Genomic DNA, 21,653 nt, shown 5'->3' on the forward strand with positions numbered 1-21,653 from the left:
CTTTCTCCCCTCCTTTTTTATTTTACATCTTTTAATTCAACTAATATGTACACATAATAGTCAACTTAACTTTTTTTCTTTTTCAAATCCCTCCCTTAAAATTAAAAGCCTCAAATTGCAATATATTGCGCTTTAGAAGTAGAAAAATACAAATCCTTTTGCCACAGCTTTCTTCAAAAATCACTTTGACAAAGTAGCGGATATCTGTCAACTTTGGCTCAGTAATGACAATTAATTAAGAGTTTGAGACTTTTCTTCAGTTCTGTAACTATTAGCACATCCTTAATCTAGATTTGTTTAGTAAGTTTTTTGATAATTTTTTAAGTTTGAACACCTTTTTGATCATAGACCCCTTATTTAACTGAGAAAAGGTTAGAAATTTTAAAGTTTAAAACAATCTTAAATCAAATACCTTCCTTTTCCGTAGCACCTATCTTGCTAATAAATCTCTCTTTGTTCGATAATTTCTATTTCTTTACAACAACAACAACAATATCCTAGTGTAATCCCAAAGTGGGGTCTGGGAGGGTAATACGTACGCAGAACTTACCCCTACCTCGAGGGGCAGAGAGGCTGTTTCCAGGAGACCCTCGGCTCAAGAGAGCAACAAGAGACAATATATTAGTACTATCAATAGACTCATAATAAATAACATAAAATACATAACATAAAATAAAAAAAATAACAACAATATAAGAAATATAGGAAATATGAAAAGGGTGGAGAAAAAGATGTAAGGTATACTAATATCCAACAGATACAGCCCTGCATCAGTAGCTGATCAGTAGCATCCTAAGACTAACTCTTAAATGGCTAGTCTCACTCTAGTGCATTGTAGTAATATTCACAAACTACCCTCTAACCTACAACCTTAATGCTCGACCTCCACAATTCCCTGTCAAGGGCCATGTCCTCAGAAATCCTAAGTCGTGCCATGTCCTACCTGATCACCTCCCCCAATACTTCTTAGGTCTCCCTCTACCTCTCCTCGTGCCCACCACAGCCAGTCGCTCACACCTCCTCACTGGTGCATCAGTGCTCCTCCTCTGAATGTGCCCGAACCATCTGAGTCTCGTTTCCCGCATCTTGTCCTCCATGGGGGCCACGCCCACCTTCTCTCGAATATCTTCATTCTTTATCTTGTCCATCCTTGTATGCCCGCACATCCACCTCAGCATCCTCATCTCTGCTACTTTCATCTTCTAGATGTGTGAATTTTTAACCGGCCAACACTCGGTCCCATACAATATAGCAGGCCTAACCACTGCTCTATAAAACTTACCTTTTAGTAACGGTGACACTTTCTTGTCACACAAGACTCCCGTTGCTAACCTCCACTTCATCCACCCCATCCTTATACGATGTGTGACATCCTCGTCGATCTCCCCGGTCCCCTGAATAACTGACCCAAGGTACTTGAAACTACCCCTCTTAGGGATGACTTGAGAGTCGAGCCTCACTTCCACTCCTGCTTCCGTCGGCTCGGCCCCAAAATTGCACTCGAGGTATTCCGTCTTCGTCCTGCTCAGCCTGAAACCTTTAGACTCAAGGGCATGTCTCCAAACCTCTAGCCTCTCGTTGACGCCGCGTCGTGTCTCGTCAATTAGGACTATGTCATCAGCAAATAGCATGCACCATGGCACCTCCCCTTGAATATGATGCGTTATGGCATCCATCACCAGAGCAAATAGGAAAGGGCTGAACGTAGACCCTTGGTGCAACCCCGTAACAACCGGAAAATGGTCGGAGTCGTCTCATACTGTCCTAACCCGAGTCTTAGCTCCATCATACATGTCTTTAATCACCCCAATGTAGTCAACCGGGACCCCTTTAACCTCTAGGCATCTCCATAGGACCTCCCTAGGAACCTTGTCGGATGCTTTCTCTAGATCGATAAACACCATGTGGAGATCCTTCTTCTTATCCCTGTATTGTTCCATCATCCTCCTAATAAGGTGGATAGCTTCTGTGGTAGATCGCCCCGGCATGAACCCGAACTGGTTATCTGAAACAGACACCGTCCTTCGCACTCTCATTTCTACCACTCTCTCCCAGACTTTCATGATATGACTCAGTAATTTGATACCCCTATAGTTGTTACAGCTCTGAGCATCGCCTTTGTTCTTATACAACGGAACTATTGTACTCCACCTCCACTCTTCAGGCATCTTATTAGTCTTGAATATAACATTAAACAACCCAGTAAGCCATTCCAAGCCTGCTCTACCCACACACCTTCAAAGTTCAACCGGAATTTCGTCTGGCCCGGTAGCTCTGCCCCTCCTCATCTTACGCATTGCCTCCATGACCTCATCGACCTCAATGATAATTTCTATTTCTTTAAAACTTTTATTTATTTATACTTGGATGATAAGTTTTCATAATCATTGAGTTTTCAAAGAGTTGCCCGCCAAATTTTATCGCTAGTAATTAGCATACAATGGTGTCCCCGTCATGCTCGAATCCTGGGTCCGCCTCTAGATGCAAGTAATACAATCTTATACATTTTTTTAGATGTAGGTTCAGGGGCTGGTGTCTGGAAATTAAACTTCAGTTGTGGATAACTGGATATGTACTAGCAGTTTAAGTGAATCATCTATTCAAATTTTAAAGGGCTATGTTCACTCATTTTCTCATAATTCTTCAGTCGGTTGGTACGAAAGGGCAATCACTCTAGATCGTGAAATGACGTTTCTATTAGAGAGAGATCGATGGTGAGTCTTGTTGGTTTAACTGAACCTACCATTTTCGGCTTGAATTATGTATGCATATGACTAAATTGTCAACATATTACAAGATTACACATTAAATTCATTGACTCTAAAATTTTAGGTCCTTGATACATCTGACGGCACGGTAGTGCATGTTAATCATCAGGCAAAGAAAGTGGAAGGCTACACTTTGGATTATTAAATTTTGTTAGTGTAATAACTCACGTATCTGAACGTTTCAAAAGTAAGCAATTTGTTTTATGACTTCTATGCGGTGGCGGACCTAGAATTTTATTCAAGCGGAGTCAATTAGGCGCTGTAATATTATTCCAATAATTTTTCAACAATAAATGTTACCGCGCACAACAAAGTGAATGTTGTATATTGCTCTTTTTTTCCATAAAATATTTTTTTTATTGGGTAGACAAAAATAATCATTTTTTATTGATGTTCCATTAATTTTTATATATAACTCTTAACAATTTATAAGTTTTTTAAGCCACGTTAGTACATTAGAACAATTAGTATGGAACAAATACTTCTCTATTGACAATAGTGTGCGTACTATTTACTTTTTCTTTTCATACTTTTATACCTTGTAAATTGTATAGTTGTGACTTTTCCCTCTCTTTGGCTTACGTGGAGGTCAGTTTTGTATTTTTAATTATTTGTTGTTTTAGTTAATTCTTTGTTTATTTTACTTTTATTTTGTTAATGGTGGCTTAGATGACCAGATTGATTTTATCAGCAATTAATTCAGAGTAAAACATGAATTTTTTCAACAATAAATGTTACCGCGCACAACAAAGTGAATGTTGTATATTGCTCTTTTTTTCCATAAAATGTTTTTTTTATTGGGTAGACAAAAATAATCATTTTTTATTGATGTTCCATTAATTTTTATATATAACTCTTAACAATTTTTAACAATTTATAAGACTAAAAAATTTCCTTTAAAGTCTTCAATTTAAAATTTCATGTTTTACTCTGAATTAATTGCTGATAAAATCAATCTGGTCATCTAAGCCACCATTAACAAAATAAAAGTAAAATAAACAAAGAATTAACTAAAACAACAAATAATTAAAAATACAAAACTGACCTCCACGTAAGCCAAAGAGAGGGAAAAGTCACAACTATACAATTTACAAGGTATAAAAGTATGAAAAGAAAAAGTAAATAGTACGCATACTATTGTCAATAGAGAAGTATTTGTTCCATACTAATTGTTCTAATGTACTAACGATGGCTTAAAAAACTTATAAAGTGTCTGACGATTTCTGAACGCGCTTGAGCTCGAACTATTTTAAAGATTATGACCCCGCCTTACCACTGAGCATACTGTCACTTATGTTTCAAGTGATAATAAAACGATTTCATTTAAAATTAACATATACACATTATAAAAAATTTCGACGAAGCGAATTCAGTTGAACCCGCTTGCTACAATGTGGGCTGCCCCTGACGTTATAATACATTTTATATACAAATTTATACATAGCTATACATCATTATACATGTACTGTACATGTGTAATGAAATTAAAATTTTGTATGTTTTCTTACTTTTTCTCGAACAATCCATGTATAAATCTAATTATCTTTGTTAATTTCTCTGCCAAATCACGAACTTGCAACAAAGTTTTTCAATTTTACCATATAAATTGAATCAACAAATTTGGGAAAAATAATTTACTCGGTATTTTATCTTGTTTATCAGTTTTGAGGAAGAATGCTTTAGGAAAAGTTACAAACTTGTCTATGCTCAATATTTGTGATGATTTTATGTGCATTCTGTTTTAGCTCAAACTCTTTAATGTAGCTATATAATTGCAACTTTTGCAAGCAACTCATGTAATTTTATGTTTTGATTTTTGGATGATATAACATGAGAAATCAGTAAAGACTAATTGGGGGAGAAAGATCAAAGACGGAAGAATCAGAAAATTCCAAGACTTCATTAGAATCAGATAATAGTCCTGATGAAATTTCTCTGCCGAATAAAAAAAATAGAAATATGTTCTTTTTTGTACCTTGGCCTATTATTTTTGGCTTACAGATTTATAAAGTTGTGAGTGGACTATTATACTGCTATGTATGTGTATGAGTTGTACTTATGTATAATTCTCTCTTTAATAAATGAGGATTATTTTGGTCACTAAGGCTTATGTGGCATATTAATAATAGTAAAGTCATAAAATTATTATTTGTTAAACTTACTTAATTTTACCGGTTATAACAATAAAGTCACTCATATTATGTTAAAGTAACTGAATTATTAGCCTTTTGGTCAAAGCTTCTGTGAAGCCAAAAGTATTTGTTTTTAAGAAGATGTTTATCTTAGAAAGTTAAGGTGTTTGGTCGAGCTTTTAGGAACAAAGTAAGTAATTAATAACAAAAGTTATTTTTTAGAAAGTGGTAAAAAATTGCTTTTCCCAAAAGCATTTTTGAAACCTTGGTCCACGAATTACTGTTTTAATGTTGGCAAAAATAATTTTCAAAATGATTAGCCAAACATAAATTTGCTACTATGCAAAAATAATTTCTCGAAGAGTGCTACTGCAACACTTCCTAAAATAACCAAAATTTGAAAGTTTAATTAAACATGCTATATGTGTGAATTGCTCTAAAAGTACAAACAATCGGGAGGTTAATCTTTAGTCGCTAGGTTATTGTCACGACCCAAAATTAACCGTCGTGATAGCGCCTATCGTAAAACTAGGCCAGCCTCAACTCAACAACCAACACAGTAGAAACTTTTAAATAATGACAGAAGCAGTTAACATTAAAGAAACTTTTTTGAAAACATAATAAATCTCAAAGTGTGATACAATCCAGTCCAAAATCGGGGTATCACTGAGTACATGAGCGTCTATTTGGAATACAATCCAATACAGTGTCTAAAGAAAACAACTGAAAATATATCAAATGATAAAGAAGGAGAGTCAAGGCCTGCGAACTTTATGCAGCCACATTGGTAGTCTCCAAACTCTGGGGCCTCAATCAGCAACTGCCACCGTAAACGGAGTCGCCTGGATCTACACACGAGGTGCATGGAATAACGTGATTACACCACTCAGTAAGTAACAAGTCCAAACTTTGGGATGAAAGGTAGTGACGAACTCAACCGCAACAGATATAATAGAAATAAATGTGCTGAAACGTAGGCATGCTTTCAAAAAATAAACAGCTCAAAACAATAAAGTAAATTCAGATCTGAACAATGTAAGGTATATAACTCAACACTGACTATCAGTCACCCAGTACCGAGGAAAAATGGCAATCTAACCCTGTGGAGAAGATCCATCTCCAGGTATCAAGTACTTCAGACAAAATCCATGTCCATGGAAGATCCATCCCTCAATAATATCATCTGCGTTCACTGGAGGTGTGTTACAGACTCTAGAGGGGCTCCTACAACCCAAACACTATCACAAATCAGTATAACCGCTACAACGTGTAGCCCAATCCCATATCTATCACTCATAATCAGGATCTTGTCCTCGCTCAGTCATCAATCTCTCCAGTCTCACCCACGGCTCACAACGTCATGAAAACTAACCCGAAACAAAGATATGATGAATCAACAAATAACTAAGACTGAGATATGATACAAAAATACATGAACACGATTGAGTACAAAATATCAATGAAAATAGTGAGATACCAGCAAGAAACGACCACTAAAGGCCCCAACAATACCGGCATGAAGCCTCGACATGATATCTAGCATGATTTACAGCTCAACTACTTTATCACATGATGAAAACATGGATATCAACAGGATAGAGTAACTAAACGGTGCCATGGAATCACCCAAGTTACAATTTTCACGGTGCACGCCCGCACGTCCGTCATTTGGCATGTGTGTCACCTCAATACCAATCACATAACACATAATTTGGGATTTTGAACCCTCAGAACCAAGTTTGAAAGCGTTACTTACCTCAAACCGAGCAAATCTCTATTCCGAAATGCTTTTGCCTCTAAACATCTCGAATCTAGCTACAAGCAATACAATACAATCAATATAGGCTAAAGGAATCAATTCCACAAGAAAACTACCAAATTATAGCTAAAAATCCAAAATCGGCTCAAACCCGACCCCCAGGACCACGTCTTGAAGTTCGACAGAAGTTAAAAAACCTGAAAACCCATTCACTCACGAGTCTAACCATACCAAATTTACTCAAATCCGATAATAAAATACCATTCAAAACCTCAAAATTTTATCTTAAGAACATTTCCTCTTTTTTCCCTATTTTCCACCCCAAATCACAAATTAAATAGTGAAATTAAAGACAAAATCATGAAAATTGACCAAAATTAGATAGGAATCACTTATCCCAAACACCCACGCAAGAATCTCTCCAAAAATCGCCTTCTACCGAGCTCCCAATTTAATTTTGTGATTTGAACTCAAAACCCTCGTTTTTTGAATCTTTTATTCTGCCCAGGTATGCCTCCTTCGCGAACGCGGAAGCACCCTCCCGTTCGCGAAGCACAAATTGCCACTGACCAGAAATCCCTTCTACGCAAACGCGATCAACCACTCACGAACGTGAACCTTTACTGACCCCTCTCATCGCGAACGTGTAAACCAATGAATGGTGTCCCCAGTTGCCTCTTCTCTTCTTTGCGAATTGCGACACCACTCACTCGTTCGCGATGCACACACTATCCTACCCTTCGCGTTTGCATCCTCTCCTTCGCGAACACATAAAATAAAATTCACCAACTCAGAAAAACACTCTTCGCGAATGCAAGACTTCTCTTGCGAATGCGTAAGAGGAAACCAGAACAAAAATACAGCAGCAGATCAGCTAACTCACCAATGCCAAAAATATTCTGTTAACCACCCGAAATTCACCCGAGGCCCTAGGGACCTCAACCAAACATGCCAACACGCCCCATAATATCATACGAACTTAATCGAATTGTCAAATCACCTCCAACAATATCAAAAACACGAATTACACAAATTCAAGCCTAATGAACTTCGAAATTTCCGAATTCTACAAACGACGTCAAAACCTATCAAATCAAGTTCGATTGACCTCAAATTTTGCACACAAGTCCTAAATGACACCACGTACCTAGTCCAACTCCCGGAAATCTAATCTGATCCAGATATCAAAAGGTCCACTCCCCTGTCATCTTTCCAACTTTCTAGCTTTCGACATTTCAAGCCTAATTCTACTACAGACCTCCAATACATAATCTGGACGCGCTCTGAAGTCCAAAATCACCTAATAGAGCTAATGGAACTATCGAAATTCTAATCCGGGGTTGTTTACACATAAGTCAATATCAGGTCAACTTTTCCAACTTAAGCTTTCAAATAAGAGACTAAGTGTCTCAATTCATTCTGAAATCACTCCGGACTCAAACCAACTAATCCAATAAGTCATAATACAGTTGTAGAACACAAAAAAAGCAGAAAATGGGGGAATGGGGCTACAATTCTCGAATTGACCGGCCAGGTCGTTACATCCTCCTGCTCTTATCGTCCTCGAACGGGTCTAGAAATATATCTGGAGCCTCAAATAGGTGTGAATATCTGCTCTGCATCTCCCGATCAGTCTCCAAAGTAGCCTCCTCCATGGGCTGACCTCTCCACTACACTTTCACTGAAGCTATATCCTTTGACCTCAACTTTCGAACCTGCCGCTCCAAAATAGCCATCGGCTCTACATCATTAGTCAAATCGCCATCCAACTGAACCATGCTAAAATCTAGAACATAAAACGGATCGCCAATATACTTCCGGAGCATAGAAATATGGAATACTGGATGCATATTCGACAAGCTGGGTGGCAAGGCAAGCTTGTAAGCCACCTCTTCAATCCTCTAAAGTACCTCAAAAGGCCCAATGAACGGAGGGATGAACTTGCCCTTCTTTTCAAATCTCATAACACCCTTCATGGGTGAAACCTTCAGCAAAACCTTTTCCCAACCATGTAAGACACATCACAGACCTTCTTGTTAGTATAACTCTTCTGCCTCGACTGTGTCGTACGAAGCTGCTCCTGAATCAATTTCACCTTGTTCAATGCATCCTGAACCAAGTCTGTACCCAAAAGCCTAGACTCACCCAGCTTAAACCAGCCACCGGAGATCTACACCGCCTCCCATATAAAGCCTTGTACGGAGCCTTCTGAATACTCGATTGATAACTATTGTTGTAAGAAAACTCTGTAAGCGGCAGAAACTGTTCCCATGAACCACCAAAATCAATGACACACGCACGTAACATGTCCTCCAATATCTAAATAGTGCGCTCGGACTGTCCGTCCATCTGAGGATGCAATGTTGTGCTCAACACAACTTGAGTGCCCAATTCTCACTGCACGGCTCTCCAAAACTACGATGTGAACTATGTGCCTCTGTCTGAAATGATGGAAACTGGCACACTGTGCAGGTGAACAATCTCTATGATGTAAGTCTCAGCCAACCGGTCCGAAGAATGGGTAGTACTCACAGGAATGCAGTGCGCGGATTTGGTCAGCCGATCCATAATCACCCAAATGACATCAAACTTCCTCGAGGTCTATGGGATCCCAACTACGAAATCCATGGTGATTCGCTCCCTCTTCCACTCTGGAATCTCTATCTTCTGAAGCAAGCCACCTAGTATCTGATGCTCATATTTTACTTGCTGGCAGTTGAGACACCGAGCTACAAACCCAACTATACCCTTTTTTATTCTCCTTAACTAGTAGTGTTATCTCAAATCCTGATACATCTTCGTGGCACCCGGATGGTTGGAATACTGCGAGCTATGGGCCTACTCAAGAATCAAATCTCGTAGCCCATCCACATTGGGCACACATATCCAGCCCTGTATCCTCAATACACCATCATTACCAATAGTCACATCTCTGACATCACCGTGCTGAACTCTATCCTTGAGGACAAGAAAATGAGGATCATCATACTGGCGCTCTCTGATGTGATCAAATAAGGAAGATTGAGAAACCACACAAGCTAGGACCTGATTAGGCTCCAAAATATCCAACCTCACAAGCTGGTTGGCCAAAGCCTGAACATCAACTGCAAGTGATCTCTCCCTAACATGAATGAATGCATGACCGCCTATACTCACTGCCTTCCTACTCAAGGCATCAGCCACCATATTGGTCTTTCCTGGATGATATAGAATAGTATTATCATAGTCCTTTAGCAGCTCCAATAACCTCCGCTACCTCAAATTGAAATCCTCCTGCTTGAACAAATTCTGGAGTCTGTGATGATTAGTAAACACCTCACAAGACACACCATAGAGATAGTGCCTCCAAATCTTCAACGCGTGAACAATGGCAGCCAACTTCAAATCATGAACATAGTAGTTCTTCTCATGGGGCTTCAACTAGAGCGAAGCATAAGCAATCACTCTACCTTCCTGCATCAGAACACACCCAATGCCGACCTGAGAAGCATCACAATATATTGTATAAGAACTAGAAGCTGATGGCAAAACTAACACTGGAGTTGTGGTCAAGGTAGTCTTGAGCTTCTGAAAGCTCACCTCACACTCATCCGACCACTTGAAAGGAGCGCCCTTTTGGTCAATTTGTTTAAGGGTGATGCAATAGAAGAGAAACTATGTATGAACCGATGGTAATAACCAACCAAATCAAGAAAGCTCTGAATCTCTATAGTTGATGACGGTCTGGGCTAACTCTGAACCGCCTCTATCTTCTTCGGATCTACCTGAATACCCTCACTAGACACTACGTGCCCCAGGAACGCCACTAAACTGAGCCGAAACTCACACTTGGAGAATTTGGCATAAAGTTTCTCCTCCCCCAGCCGCTGGAATACAACCCTCAAATATTGGTGTGCTCCTCCTAGCTACGAAAGTACACCAGGATATCATCAATGAATACAATAACGAACGAGTCGAGATAATGCCAAAACACATAGTTCATCAAATGCATGAATGCTGCTGGGGCGTTGGTCAGCCCAAAAGACATCACAAGGAACTCATAATGACCATATTGGGTCCTAAAAGTTGTCTTAAGAATGTCCGAGTCCCTAATCTTCAGTTGGTGATACCCTGATCGTAGGTCAATCTTAGAGAACACCCTTGCTCCCTAAAGTTGGTTAAATAGATCATCAATACGAGGCAAAGGATACTTGTTCTTGATTGTGACTTTGTTCAACTGCTTGTAATAAATGCACATTATCATAATGCCATCCTTCTTCATGAATAGAACTGGTGCACCCCAAGGTGACACACTAGGCCGAATAAACCCCTTATCAAGGAGTTCCTGAAGGTGCTCCTTCAATTCTTTTAACTCCCCCGGTGCCATACAATACGGTGGAATAGAAATGGGCTAAGTGGCTGGCACCAAATCAATACCGAAGTCAATATCCCTATCTGGCAACATGCCCAACAGGTTTACAGGAAACACATCCAGAAATCTTGCACCACTAGAACAGAATCAATAGTAGGGGTCTCTGCACTAACATCCCTCACAAAGGCCAAATACGAAAGACAACTCTTCCCAACCATCTGTTGGGCCTTCAAGAATAAAATCACTCTACTGGGAATATAATCCAACGAACCTCGCCACACGATTTGTGGAAACCCCGACATAACAAACATCACCATTTTAGCGTGACCGTCCAGAATAGCATGGCACAAAGAAAACCAATCCATGCCCAATATCATATCAAAGTCAACCATACTAAGCAACAACAGATCAACTCTAGTGTCAAATCCCCCAATAGTCACTACACACGATCGGTATACATGGTCCATAACAATAGTATCACCCACCGACGTAGATACATGAACAGATGAAACTAGAGACTCACGAGGCATGTCCAGATAATGAGCAAAGTATGACGACACATATGAATAGGTGGAACCAGGGTCAAATAATATAGAAGCATCTCGATGACATACAGAATAATACATGTGATCATTGTGTCTGAAGCAATGGCATTTGGTCTGGCAGATAGTGCATAGAAACGGTCCTGACCGCCACCTGATCGGACTCCTCCTCTAGGGAGACCCTAGCTGATTGAGTTCCACCCTGAGCCGGCTGGAAGGGTGGTGAAGTAACTGGTACTGAAGTCGAAGGTTGACTCCTCTACTGAGATGAACCTCCCGTAAAGAGGGGATAATACCTCTTGATATGACCCAAATCTCCACACTCAAAGCAACCTCTACCGATGAATGGCAGTGGGGATTGAAAGGAGCCCCGAGCACCAGGATACCGTTAGAAGGACCCGACATAAATGAACTCTGAGCTGATGGCGCGTGAGACGAACTCTGAGCTAGAAGGGCATTGAGAGATGAGTGGCCCTGCTAAGAACTGTGAGAACTATGGCCAGATGATGCACCACGGTGAACTGGGCGGGCCATCTGAGCATGCCTATAAGGACGACCTCTGCCATGGTGAAACTTACCTCCAGAAGGAATACCACCAAAGCTACCTGATCCACGAGACCTCTTGGCCTACCTCTCAACCCGCCCCTGACTGCGGATCGACTCTATCTCCTGAGCAATGTCAACAATCTCATCAAAGGTAGCACCAGACACCCTCTTTCTGGTCATAAGCACCTGCAACTAAAATGTGAGGCCATTAATGAACCTCCTGATCCTCTCCATGTCTGTGGGAACCAACCAAACATCATGACGGGCTAAGTCCAAAAATTTTGTCTCTACTGCGTCACAGTCATATCATCCTGACGCAATCTCTTAAACTGCCTACACAGCTCCTCTCTGCGAGACTACGACACATGCTTCTCCAGGAAGAGAACGAAGAACTCCTGCCACGTAAGTGGAACTGCACCAACCTGCCTACGCCTTCATAAGCCTCTCGCCAGGTAAAGGCAACTCTAGTAAACTGAAAAGTAGTGAATGAGACTCCACTAGTCTCCAGAATACCTGTTGTACGAAGAATCCTCTAACACTTATCCAAGAAACCCTAGGCATCCTCTCCTTCTGCACCGCTGAAAGTCAGAGGCTGGAGCCTCCCAAACCTCTCCAATCTACATTGCTCATCATCAGGCATGACTGGAACCACATAATCCTGAGCAGCTGCAACCGGCTAGACTGGTATTAACCCCGGTGTCTGGAGTCCCTGTACCACATGCTCGGGTGTGCGAGCGGCAGGAGTCTGGGTGTCTCCCCCGTCCTGGGAAGTGGCTGTTGTAGTAGAAACAGAGACTGCCTGAGCAAGACTTATGCACACGATCAGAATCTGAGCTGAAATCCTAGGATCACGATGGGCACAATTAGTGCATGAGCTGGTCCCGCTGTGGCACCTATAACTGGAACCTGATCCTGAACTGGGGCAACTAGTGGATCTGCAGGTGTTGCCCTTGCCGTGGTTGGGGCTATACCTTTACCCCTACCACGGCCTCTACCGCGACCTCGGTCTCTCGCAGCCCCGACTTGTGGCACTAGTGGTTGTCTGTCCTTCCCAGTAGCACGTGTCCTTACCATCTGTGAGAGAATAGAATAACAAAAGTTTAGTTACCAGTATCAACAGATCTGCACGATAAGAATTCAAGAATGTGAAGTTTCCTAAGAGTTCTACAGCCTCTCAAAGATAAGTACAGACGTCTCTGTACCGATCCACAAGACTCTACTAAACCTGCTCATGACTCGTGAGACATATGTAACCTAGGCTCTGATACCAACTTGTCATGACCCAAAATCAACCGTTGTGATGGCGCCTATCGTGGAACTAGGCCATCCTCAACTCAACAACCCAACAAGTAGAAATAACTTTAAAATAATGACGGAAGTAGTTAACATTAAAGAAACTTTTTTGAAAACATAATAAATCCCAAAGTGTGATACAATCAAACCCAAAACCGGGGTGTCACTGAGTACATGAGCGTATATTTGGAATATAATCCACTACAGTGGTTAAAGAAAACAACTGGAAATACATCAAATGCTAAAGAAGGAGAGTCAAGGCCTGCGAATGCTATGCAGCTACCTTGGTAGTCTCCAAACTCTGGGGCCTCAATTAGCAACCGTCGCCATGAACAGAGTCGCCTGGATATGCACACGAGGTGCAGGTAATGTGAGTACACCAACTAAGTAAGCACCAAGTTCAAACTTTGGACTGAAAGGTGTGACGAAGTTAACCGCAACAGATATAATAGAAATAAATATGCAGAAATGTAGGCATGCTTTCAAGTCAAATAGACAGCTCAAAGCAATAAAGTAAATACATATCTGAACAGTGTAAGGTATATAACTCAACTATCTCTACATGCCAATGCACATACTGTATGAAATACACAATGTGATCCCGCTCTCAAGTGCTAAACCACTCGGTACTGGCCATCCGGCCCAGGGAAGATCCATCCTGGAACATATACAACACTGACTATCAGTCATCCAGTACCGAGGAAAAAGGGCAATCCAACCCTGTGGAGAAGATCCATCTTTATGTATCAAGTACTTCGGTCCAGATCCATGTCCAAGAAAGATTTATCCCTCAATAATATCATCCACGCTCACTGGGGGTGTGTTATAGACTCTGAAGGGGCTCCTACAGCCCAAGCGCTATCACAAATCAATATAACCACTGCGGCATGCAGCCTGATCCCATAACTGTCACTCATAATCAGGCTCTCGACTTCCCTCAGTCATCACTCTCTCCATTCTCACCACGGGTTCACAACGTCATGAAAACTAATGCGGGACAATAATATGATGAATCAATAAATAATTGAGACTGAGATATGATATACAAATGCATGAACACGACTGAGTACGGAATATCAATAAAATAGTGAGATGACGGCAAAAAACGACCACTAAGGGCCCTAACAATACCGGCATGAAGCCTCGACATGATATCTAGCATTGTTTACCGCTCAACTACTTTATCATATGATGAAAACATAGGTATCAACAGGATAGAATCACTAAACGATGCCATGGAATCACCCAGGTCACTATTCTTACGGTGCACACCCGTACGCCTGTCATTTGGCATGTGCGTCACCTTAAAATTAATCATATAACACATAATTTGGGTTTTCGAACCCCCAGAACCAAGTTTAAAAGCGTTACATACCTCAAACCGAGCAAATCTCTACTCCGAAATGCATTTGCCTCTCATCCTCCAAACGTCCCGAATCTAGTCACAAGTAATACAATACAATCAATATAGGCTAAAAGTATTAATTCCACAAGAAAACTACCAAATTATAGCAAAAATCCGAAATCGGCTCAAACCCGGCCTCCGGGTCCACGTCTCGAAGTCCGACAAAAGTTACAAAACCCGAAAGTCCATTCACTCACTAGTCTAACTATACCAAATTTACTCAAATCCGATAACAAAATTCAATTCAAAAATCTCAAAATTCTATCTCAAGAACACTTCCTTTTTTCCCAAATTTTCACACCAAATCACAAATTAAATGATGGAATTAAAGACAAAATTATGGAATTTGACCAAAATTAGATAGGAATCACTTACCATAAACACCCACGTAAGAATCTATCCAAAAAATCGCCTTCTACCGAGCTCCCAATTCAATTTTGTGATATGAACTCAAAACCATTGTGTTTTGAATCTTTTTTGCCCGGGTATGCCTCCTTCGCAAACGTGGAAGCACCCTCGCGTTTGCGAAGCACAAATTGCCACTGACCAGAAATCTCTTCTGTGCGAACGCGATCAACCACTCCCGAACGCGAACCTTTATTGACCCCTCTCATTGCGAACGCGACCTCCTCTCCGCGAATGCGTAGACCAATGAATGGGGTCCCCAGTTGCCTCTCCTATTCTTCGCGAACGCGACACCACTCACGCGTTCGCGATGCACATACTGCCCTACCCTTCGCGTTTGCGAACGCGAAGAACAAAATTCACCAACTCAGAAAAACACTCTTCGCGAATGCAAGGCTTCTCTCGCGAACGCGAACAAAAATACAGCAGCATATCAGCTAACTCACCAAAGCCAAAAGTGATCCGTTAACCACCCAAAACTCACTCGAGGCCCTCGGGACCTCAACCAAACATGCCAACACGTCCCATAATATCATATGAACTTAGTCGAATCTTCAAATCACCTCCAACATTATCAAAAATACAAATTACACACGGATTCAAGCCTAATGAACTTCGAAGTTTCCGAATTCTACAAACAACGTCAAAACCTATCAAATCAAGTCCGATTGACCTCAAATTTTGCACACAAGTCCTAAATGACACCGCGGAACTTGTCCAACTCCCGGAAATCCAATACGACCCCGATATCAATGTCTACTCTTGGTCAACTTTCCAAATTTCTAACTTTTTGCATTTCAAGCCTAATTCTACTACAAACCTCCAATACACAATCTGGACACGCTCCTAAGTCCAAAGTCACCTAACGGATCTAATGGAACTATCGAAATTCCAATCCGGGGTTGTTTACACATAAGTCAATATCCGGCCACCTTTTCCAACTTAAGCTTTCAAATAAGAGATTAAGTGTCTTAATTCATTATGAAATCACTCCGGACCCCAACCAACTAATCCGAGAAGTCATAACATAGTTGTAGAACACAAAAGAAGCAAAAAATAGGAGAACGGGGCTACAACTCTCGAAACGACTGGCCGAGTCTTTACAATTATGACATGTCATTTGCCACATTAATGCTTTATCACTCTGTAAGTTTCACGTAAAAATTGATAAAGTTTCACCATGTAAAATTTTTGATTACCCATGTTTTATTTTTAAAAGTAGTGCAATTAAAAAATTAAAATAAATCAAAAAAGAAAAGAAAAAGAATAATTAAAGTGTAGAAGTCGTTCAATTTTAAAAAATTCCAGATTATATTATGTTGAATATAAAAAAAATTTAGAACAGAACAACCTCTACAACCCAGTTTTTTCTTCTTTTTTTGTTTCATTGAAATGTGTCTTTTAAATTATTTCTAATTAGTCTATAGAATATATGCAGTCAAAATTAGGGGCGGACTCATAGTGTAGCAAACGAGTTCAACTGAATCCACTTCATCAATTTTTTTTGTAATTTGTATATGTTAATTGCGTCTTATTGTGCAAAATGAACCCACTTGAAACATATGTGGCAGGCGGCTCAGTGGTAAAGCGGGGTCATAATCTTTAAGATGTCATGAGTTCGAGCTCAGGCGCGTTCAGAATTCTTCAGACGCTTTATAATTTTTTTAAGCCACGTTAGTACATTAGAACAATTAGTGTGGAACAGATACTTCTCTATTGACAATAGTGTGCGTACTATTTACTTTTTCTTTTCAAACTTTTATACCTTGTAAATTGTATAGTTGTGATTTTTTTCTCTTTGGTTTACGTGGAGGTCAGTTTTATATTTTTAATTATTTATTATTTTAGTAAATTCTTTGTTTATTTTACTTTTATTTTGTTAATGGTGGCTTAGATGACCGATTGATTTTATTAGCAGTTAATTCAGAGTAAAACAAAAAAATTTAACTTGAAGACTTTAAAGGAAATTTTTTAGTCTTAACTTGTTAAAAATTGTTAGACTTACATATAAAATATAGTGGAACATCAATAAAAATGATTATTATTGTCTACCCAATAAAAAAACAACATTTTATGGAAAAGAAAAGAGCAACATACAACATTCACTTTGTCGTACGCGGTAATATTTATTGTTGAAAAATTATTGAAATAATATTACAGCATCTAATTGACCCCGCTTGGGTATCCGCGCTTACTGTGGGTGTGCAGACTCCGGAGGGGCCCCTTACGGCCCAAGCGCTATATCAAGCCACCTCGTGGCATCATCACTCAGCATATCCTCACATCACTCAAGCCACCGTGTGGCATATAAAGTATCTCAGGCCCTCGGCCTCATATCACTCGGCCTCACATCACTCAAGTCACCTCGTGGCATAAATAGTATCTCAGTTCATCGGCCTCATATCACTCGGCCTCACATCACTCAAGCCACCTCGTGGCATAAATAGTATCTCAGGCCCTCGGCCTCATATAACTCAGCATATCCTCACATATGGCCCTCGGTCTCACTCAGTCCGGAAATCATCATAAGCTCCTCGGGCATTTGTAAAACAGTAGTTCTCAGCCCAAAATACCATTTAGAAATATCATTTGAGTTTTCAAATCTGCATAAAAGCGGCTGAGTTTGTAAAAGAATAATTATCAATAGGACTGAGTTTAAATATAAGTCAAAACAGTGAGGAAATAGTGATAAAAATTCCCAAAGGATTCAAATAATTGGCACGAAGCCAAGTATGGCAATCAGCCCAAATCATGATGATAACAAATAAGTTTCACTCAAATATGCGGTAAAATCATCAATCGGGATGGACCAAGTCACAATCCCCGGTAGTAACTCATCATCCAGCGTGTGTCTCACCTCAATATAGCACTACGATGTGCAAATCCGGGGTTTCAAACCTTCAGGACATCATTTACAATCATTACTCACCTTGAACCGGCTAATCCTCTAGCTCGCGATGCCTTTGTCTCTCAAATAAACCTCCGAATGCCTCGAATCTAGCCACAATAATTCGATTCAGTTAATAAAAAATATAGGAATTAATTCCATATGAAATTCTACATTTTCCATTAAAAATCCGAAATTGCACACAAAATTCGCCCGTGGGGCCCACATCTCGGAATATGACAAAAGTCATGGAATATGAACTCTCATCCAACCACGAGTCCAACCAAACAAATTTTACCAAAATCCGACATCGGATTGGCTTTCAAATCTTAAAAATTCATCTTTATGGAATTTTAGAAAATTCCTCCATTTCTCTTTAAATATCAATAATCTAACGCCAAAAATGAAGATTTATTCATGAAATATAATCACAAGGGATTCAAGAATACTTACCCCAAGAATTCCCATGATTTCTCGCTCAAAATTGCCCAAAACCCGAGCTTGGCAGTCAAAAAAATGACCAAAAACCGGACTGCTGGACTTAAAACTGTCCAGAATTTCCGTGGTTACTGTTCACGCATTTTACTGTTCACGGGTACTGTTCATATGTACTGTACACAGTACTGTACATGGATACTGTTCATATTTACTGTACATGGTACTGTACACGGATACTGTTCACGCATGTGTGGTTACTGTTCACACGTGCGAAAAATGCAGAAACTGCCCATAAAATTGCAGCAACTTTTCTTTTCACTAAAAAGACTCTAACTCCATCATACGAACTTGGAATTTGATGGTTCTTGTTCCTATGAGTCACAAATAATACTACGAACATAGACTTCAGCCGAAACTCAATTCGGAGCTCATTTGCTCAGTTCAATACCCATTTCGCTCGTTAAACAATTAACTCATATTTCGTGTCAAAAACCCAATCGCGACTTAATGAAATTAGACCAAACTTTCCAGATCAGTCCTATAATTCATTATCAAAATTCCGGAAGTCTCAAAATCAAATTTCGATCTCTAGAACTAAAAATGGACCTTTGGATCATTACATGCTTATGCTCAAAACGACAAAATCTTCCAAAAACTCTTCCAAAACTTATCCGAGCCTCATGGGACCCCGATCAAACATGCTAAAACACCCCATGACATCATTCAAACTTGTTCCAGCCTTCGGAACGCTGAAAACAACATTAAAACATCGAATCACCCTCGGATTCAAGCCTAAGAATTCCAAAACTTCCAAATTCCAAATTCGATCAAACAGTCTATTAAACCTCGTCCGAATGACCTGAACTTTTGCACATACATCCCAAATGACATAATGAAGTTACTGCGACTTCAGTAATTCCATTCCGACCCCTATATCAAATATCACCTATCAACCAGAAAACGCCGAAATCTCAATTTCGCCAATTCAAGCCTAAACCTTCCACGGACTTCCAAAATGCATTCCGATCACGCTTCTAAGTCCCAAATAACCTAAAAGAGCTAACCAAACCATAAAAATTTAAATCCGAGATCAAATACAAACAAGTCAAATCTTGGTCAAACCTTTCAAATTTCAAGCTTCAACTGAGAACTGTTCATCCAAATTCATTCTAATTAACCTGAAACCCAACACCAACGATTTACATAAGTCATAATACACCACACGGGGCAAGTCATGCCCGAGAACTGGTGATCAAAGTGCAAAAGCTCAAAACGACCGATCGGGTTGTTACAGAAACAGTACAATTGCGGAAAATAAGTACAACACAGCTCGACATCGGGGTGTCACCAATCATAAGCATCTCTCATAACGACTATAAGTCTGAAAAGAGTCTACACATCTATTACATAACTAGAACAGAGGAAAATAAGATAGAGGGAGAAGCACGGGGCTGCGAATCGCTAGGCAACTTCCTAGTGAATCTCCGAAAATCTGTTGGACAACTCTCAACCCTCGCAAGCAGGACCTGATGCGCCTGAATCTGCACATGGGGTGCAGGGAGTAAAGTGAGTACTCCAACTCAGTGAGTAATAATAATAAATGCAGACTGAGTAATAAGAAACCACGTAAAGGCACAATAATAGACTATAAAGAAGCAGTAAAAGCCAGTAAAAGCAATAAAATAGTGAAAAATAGGTAAAGTCACTTTAGTTCAGTTAAAACTCCTTTGGAATGTCTTTTAACAGTTAAGCAAGTAATTGACAGGCAATTAGGAAAGGTAAACACATAAAGAACCGCCCCTCGGGCAACACATGGCACAATACCAGCCCCTCGGGCTATATCTCACATCACAATGGGTACCCGCGCTCACTGGGTTATGCAGACTCCTGGAGGGACCCTTTACGGCTCAAGCGCAATATTAAGCCATCTCATGGCATAATCACATAGGCTCTCGGCCTCATATAAACAAGCCACCTCGTGGCATACAAATCTCAGGTCGTCGGCCTCATAATCATAATCAGTGTTTCCTCACAACATAGGCCCTCGACCTTACTCAGTTAGAATCTTATAAGCTACTTGGGCAACAGTAAAACATGATGCTAGCCCAAAATATCATTTAAAATATCTTTTTAAGTGTTAAAGCAGAGTCTACATGGTTGAGTTATGAAAATAGTAGAATATAACATGACTGAGTACAAGTATAAAGTCAAACAGTGAGGAAATATCGGTAAAAATCTCCTAAGGGTTCAAATAGTTGGCACGAGGCCCAAATATGGCATTCAGCCTAAAACGTGATGATAGCAAATAATTTTTAGTCAAATACGCGGTAAAAGAATAATTCGGGATGGACTAAGTCACAATCCCCAATAGTGTACGACCCCATACTCGTCATCTAGTGTGTGTGTCACCTCAATATAGCACAACGGTGTGCAATTCGGGGTTTCATACCCTTAGGACAACATTTACAGTCATTACTCACCTCTACCGGTCCAATCTCTAGCTCGCGATACCTTTGCCCCTCGAATCGGCCTCTAGATGCTCCAAATCTAACCAAAATCAGTGTAAAACCATCAAAATATGCTAAGGGAACAAAGCCCACTCGAAATAAATCAAATTACAACACAAATCCCGAAATTGGCCAAACCCGACCCCCGAGCCCACGTCTCGGATTCCGATAAAATCACATCAATGGACTCCTTATCATTCCCCGAGTTCATTCATACCAAAAGCATCAAAATTCAACCACAAACAACCCCTCAAATCTCAAATTCTAGGTCTTTAATTACAAGCCTTAATTCTTCAATATTAGGCTTAAATTCCATGATTAATTAGGTAGAATTCGCATTAGAATCGAGTATTAGGTCCATAAATCTTACCTCCAAGTGTTTCCCCTTGAATCCCTTTTCAATCCTCTTCAAAAAGCTCCAAAATCGCTCAAAAATGGTGGAAGTTACCCAAAATCGCGGACAAGATGACTATTTAAACATTCTGTCCAAGCCTCCAAACCTTCTTCGCGAATGCGGTCAATGCCTTGCGTTCGCGAAGCACAATCTAACTTTGACCAAATTTTACTCTTATGCGAACGCGACCTGTCCCTTGCGAACACGATGGTTCCTCAGCCCAACC

The sequence above is a fragment of the Nicotiana sylvestris genome, chromosome 6, assembly GCF_000393655.2.
Source record: "Nicotiana sylvestris chromosome 6, ASM39365v2, whole genome shotgun sequence".
In the NCBI taxonomy this organism is placed as follows: Eukaryota; Viridiplantae; Streptophyta; class Magnoliopsida; order Solanales; family Solanaceae; genus Nicotiana; species Nicotiana sylvestris.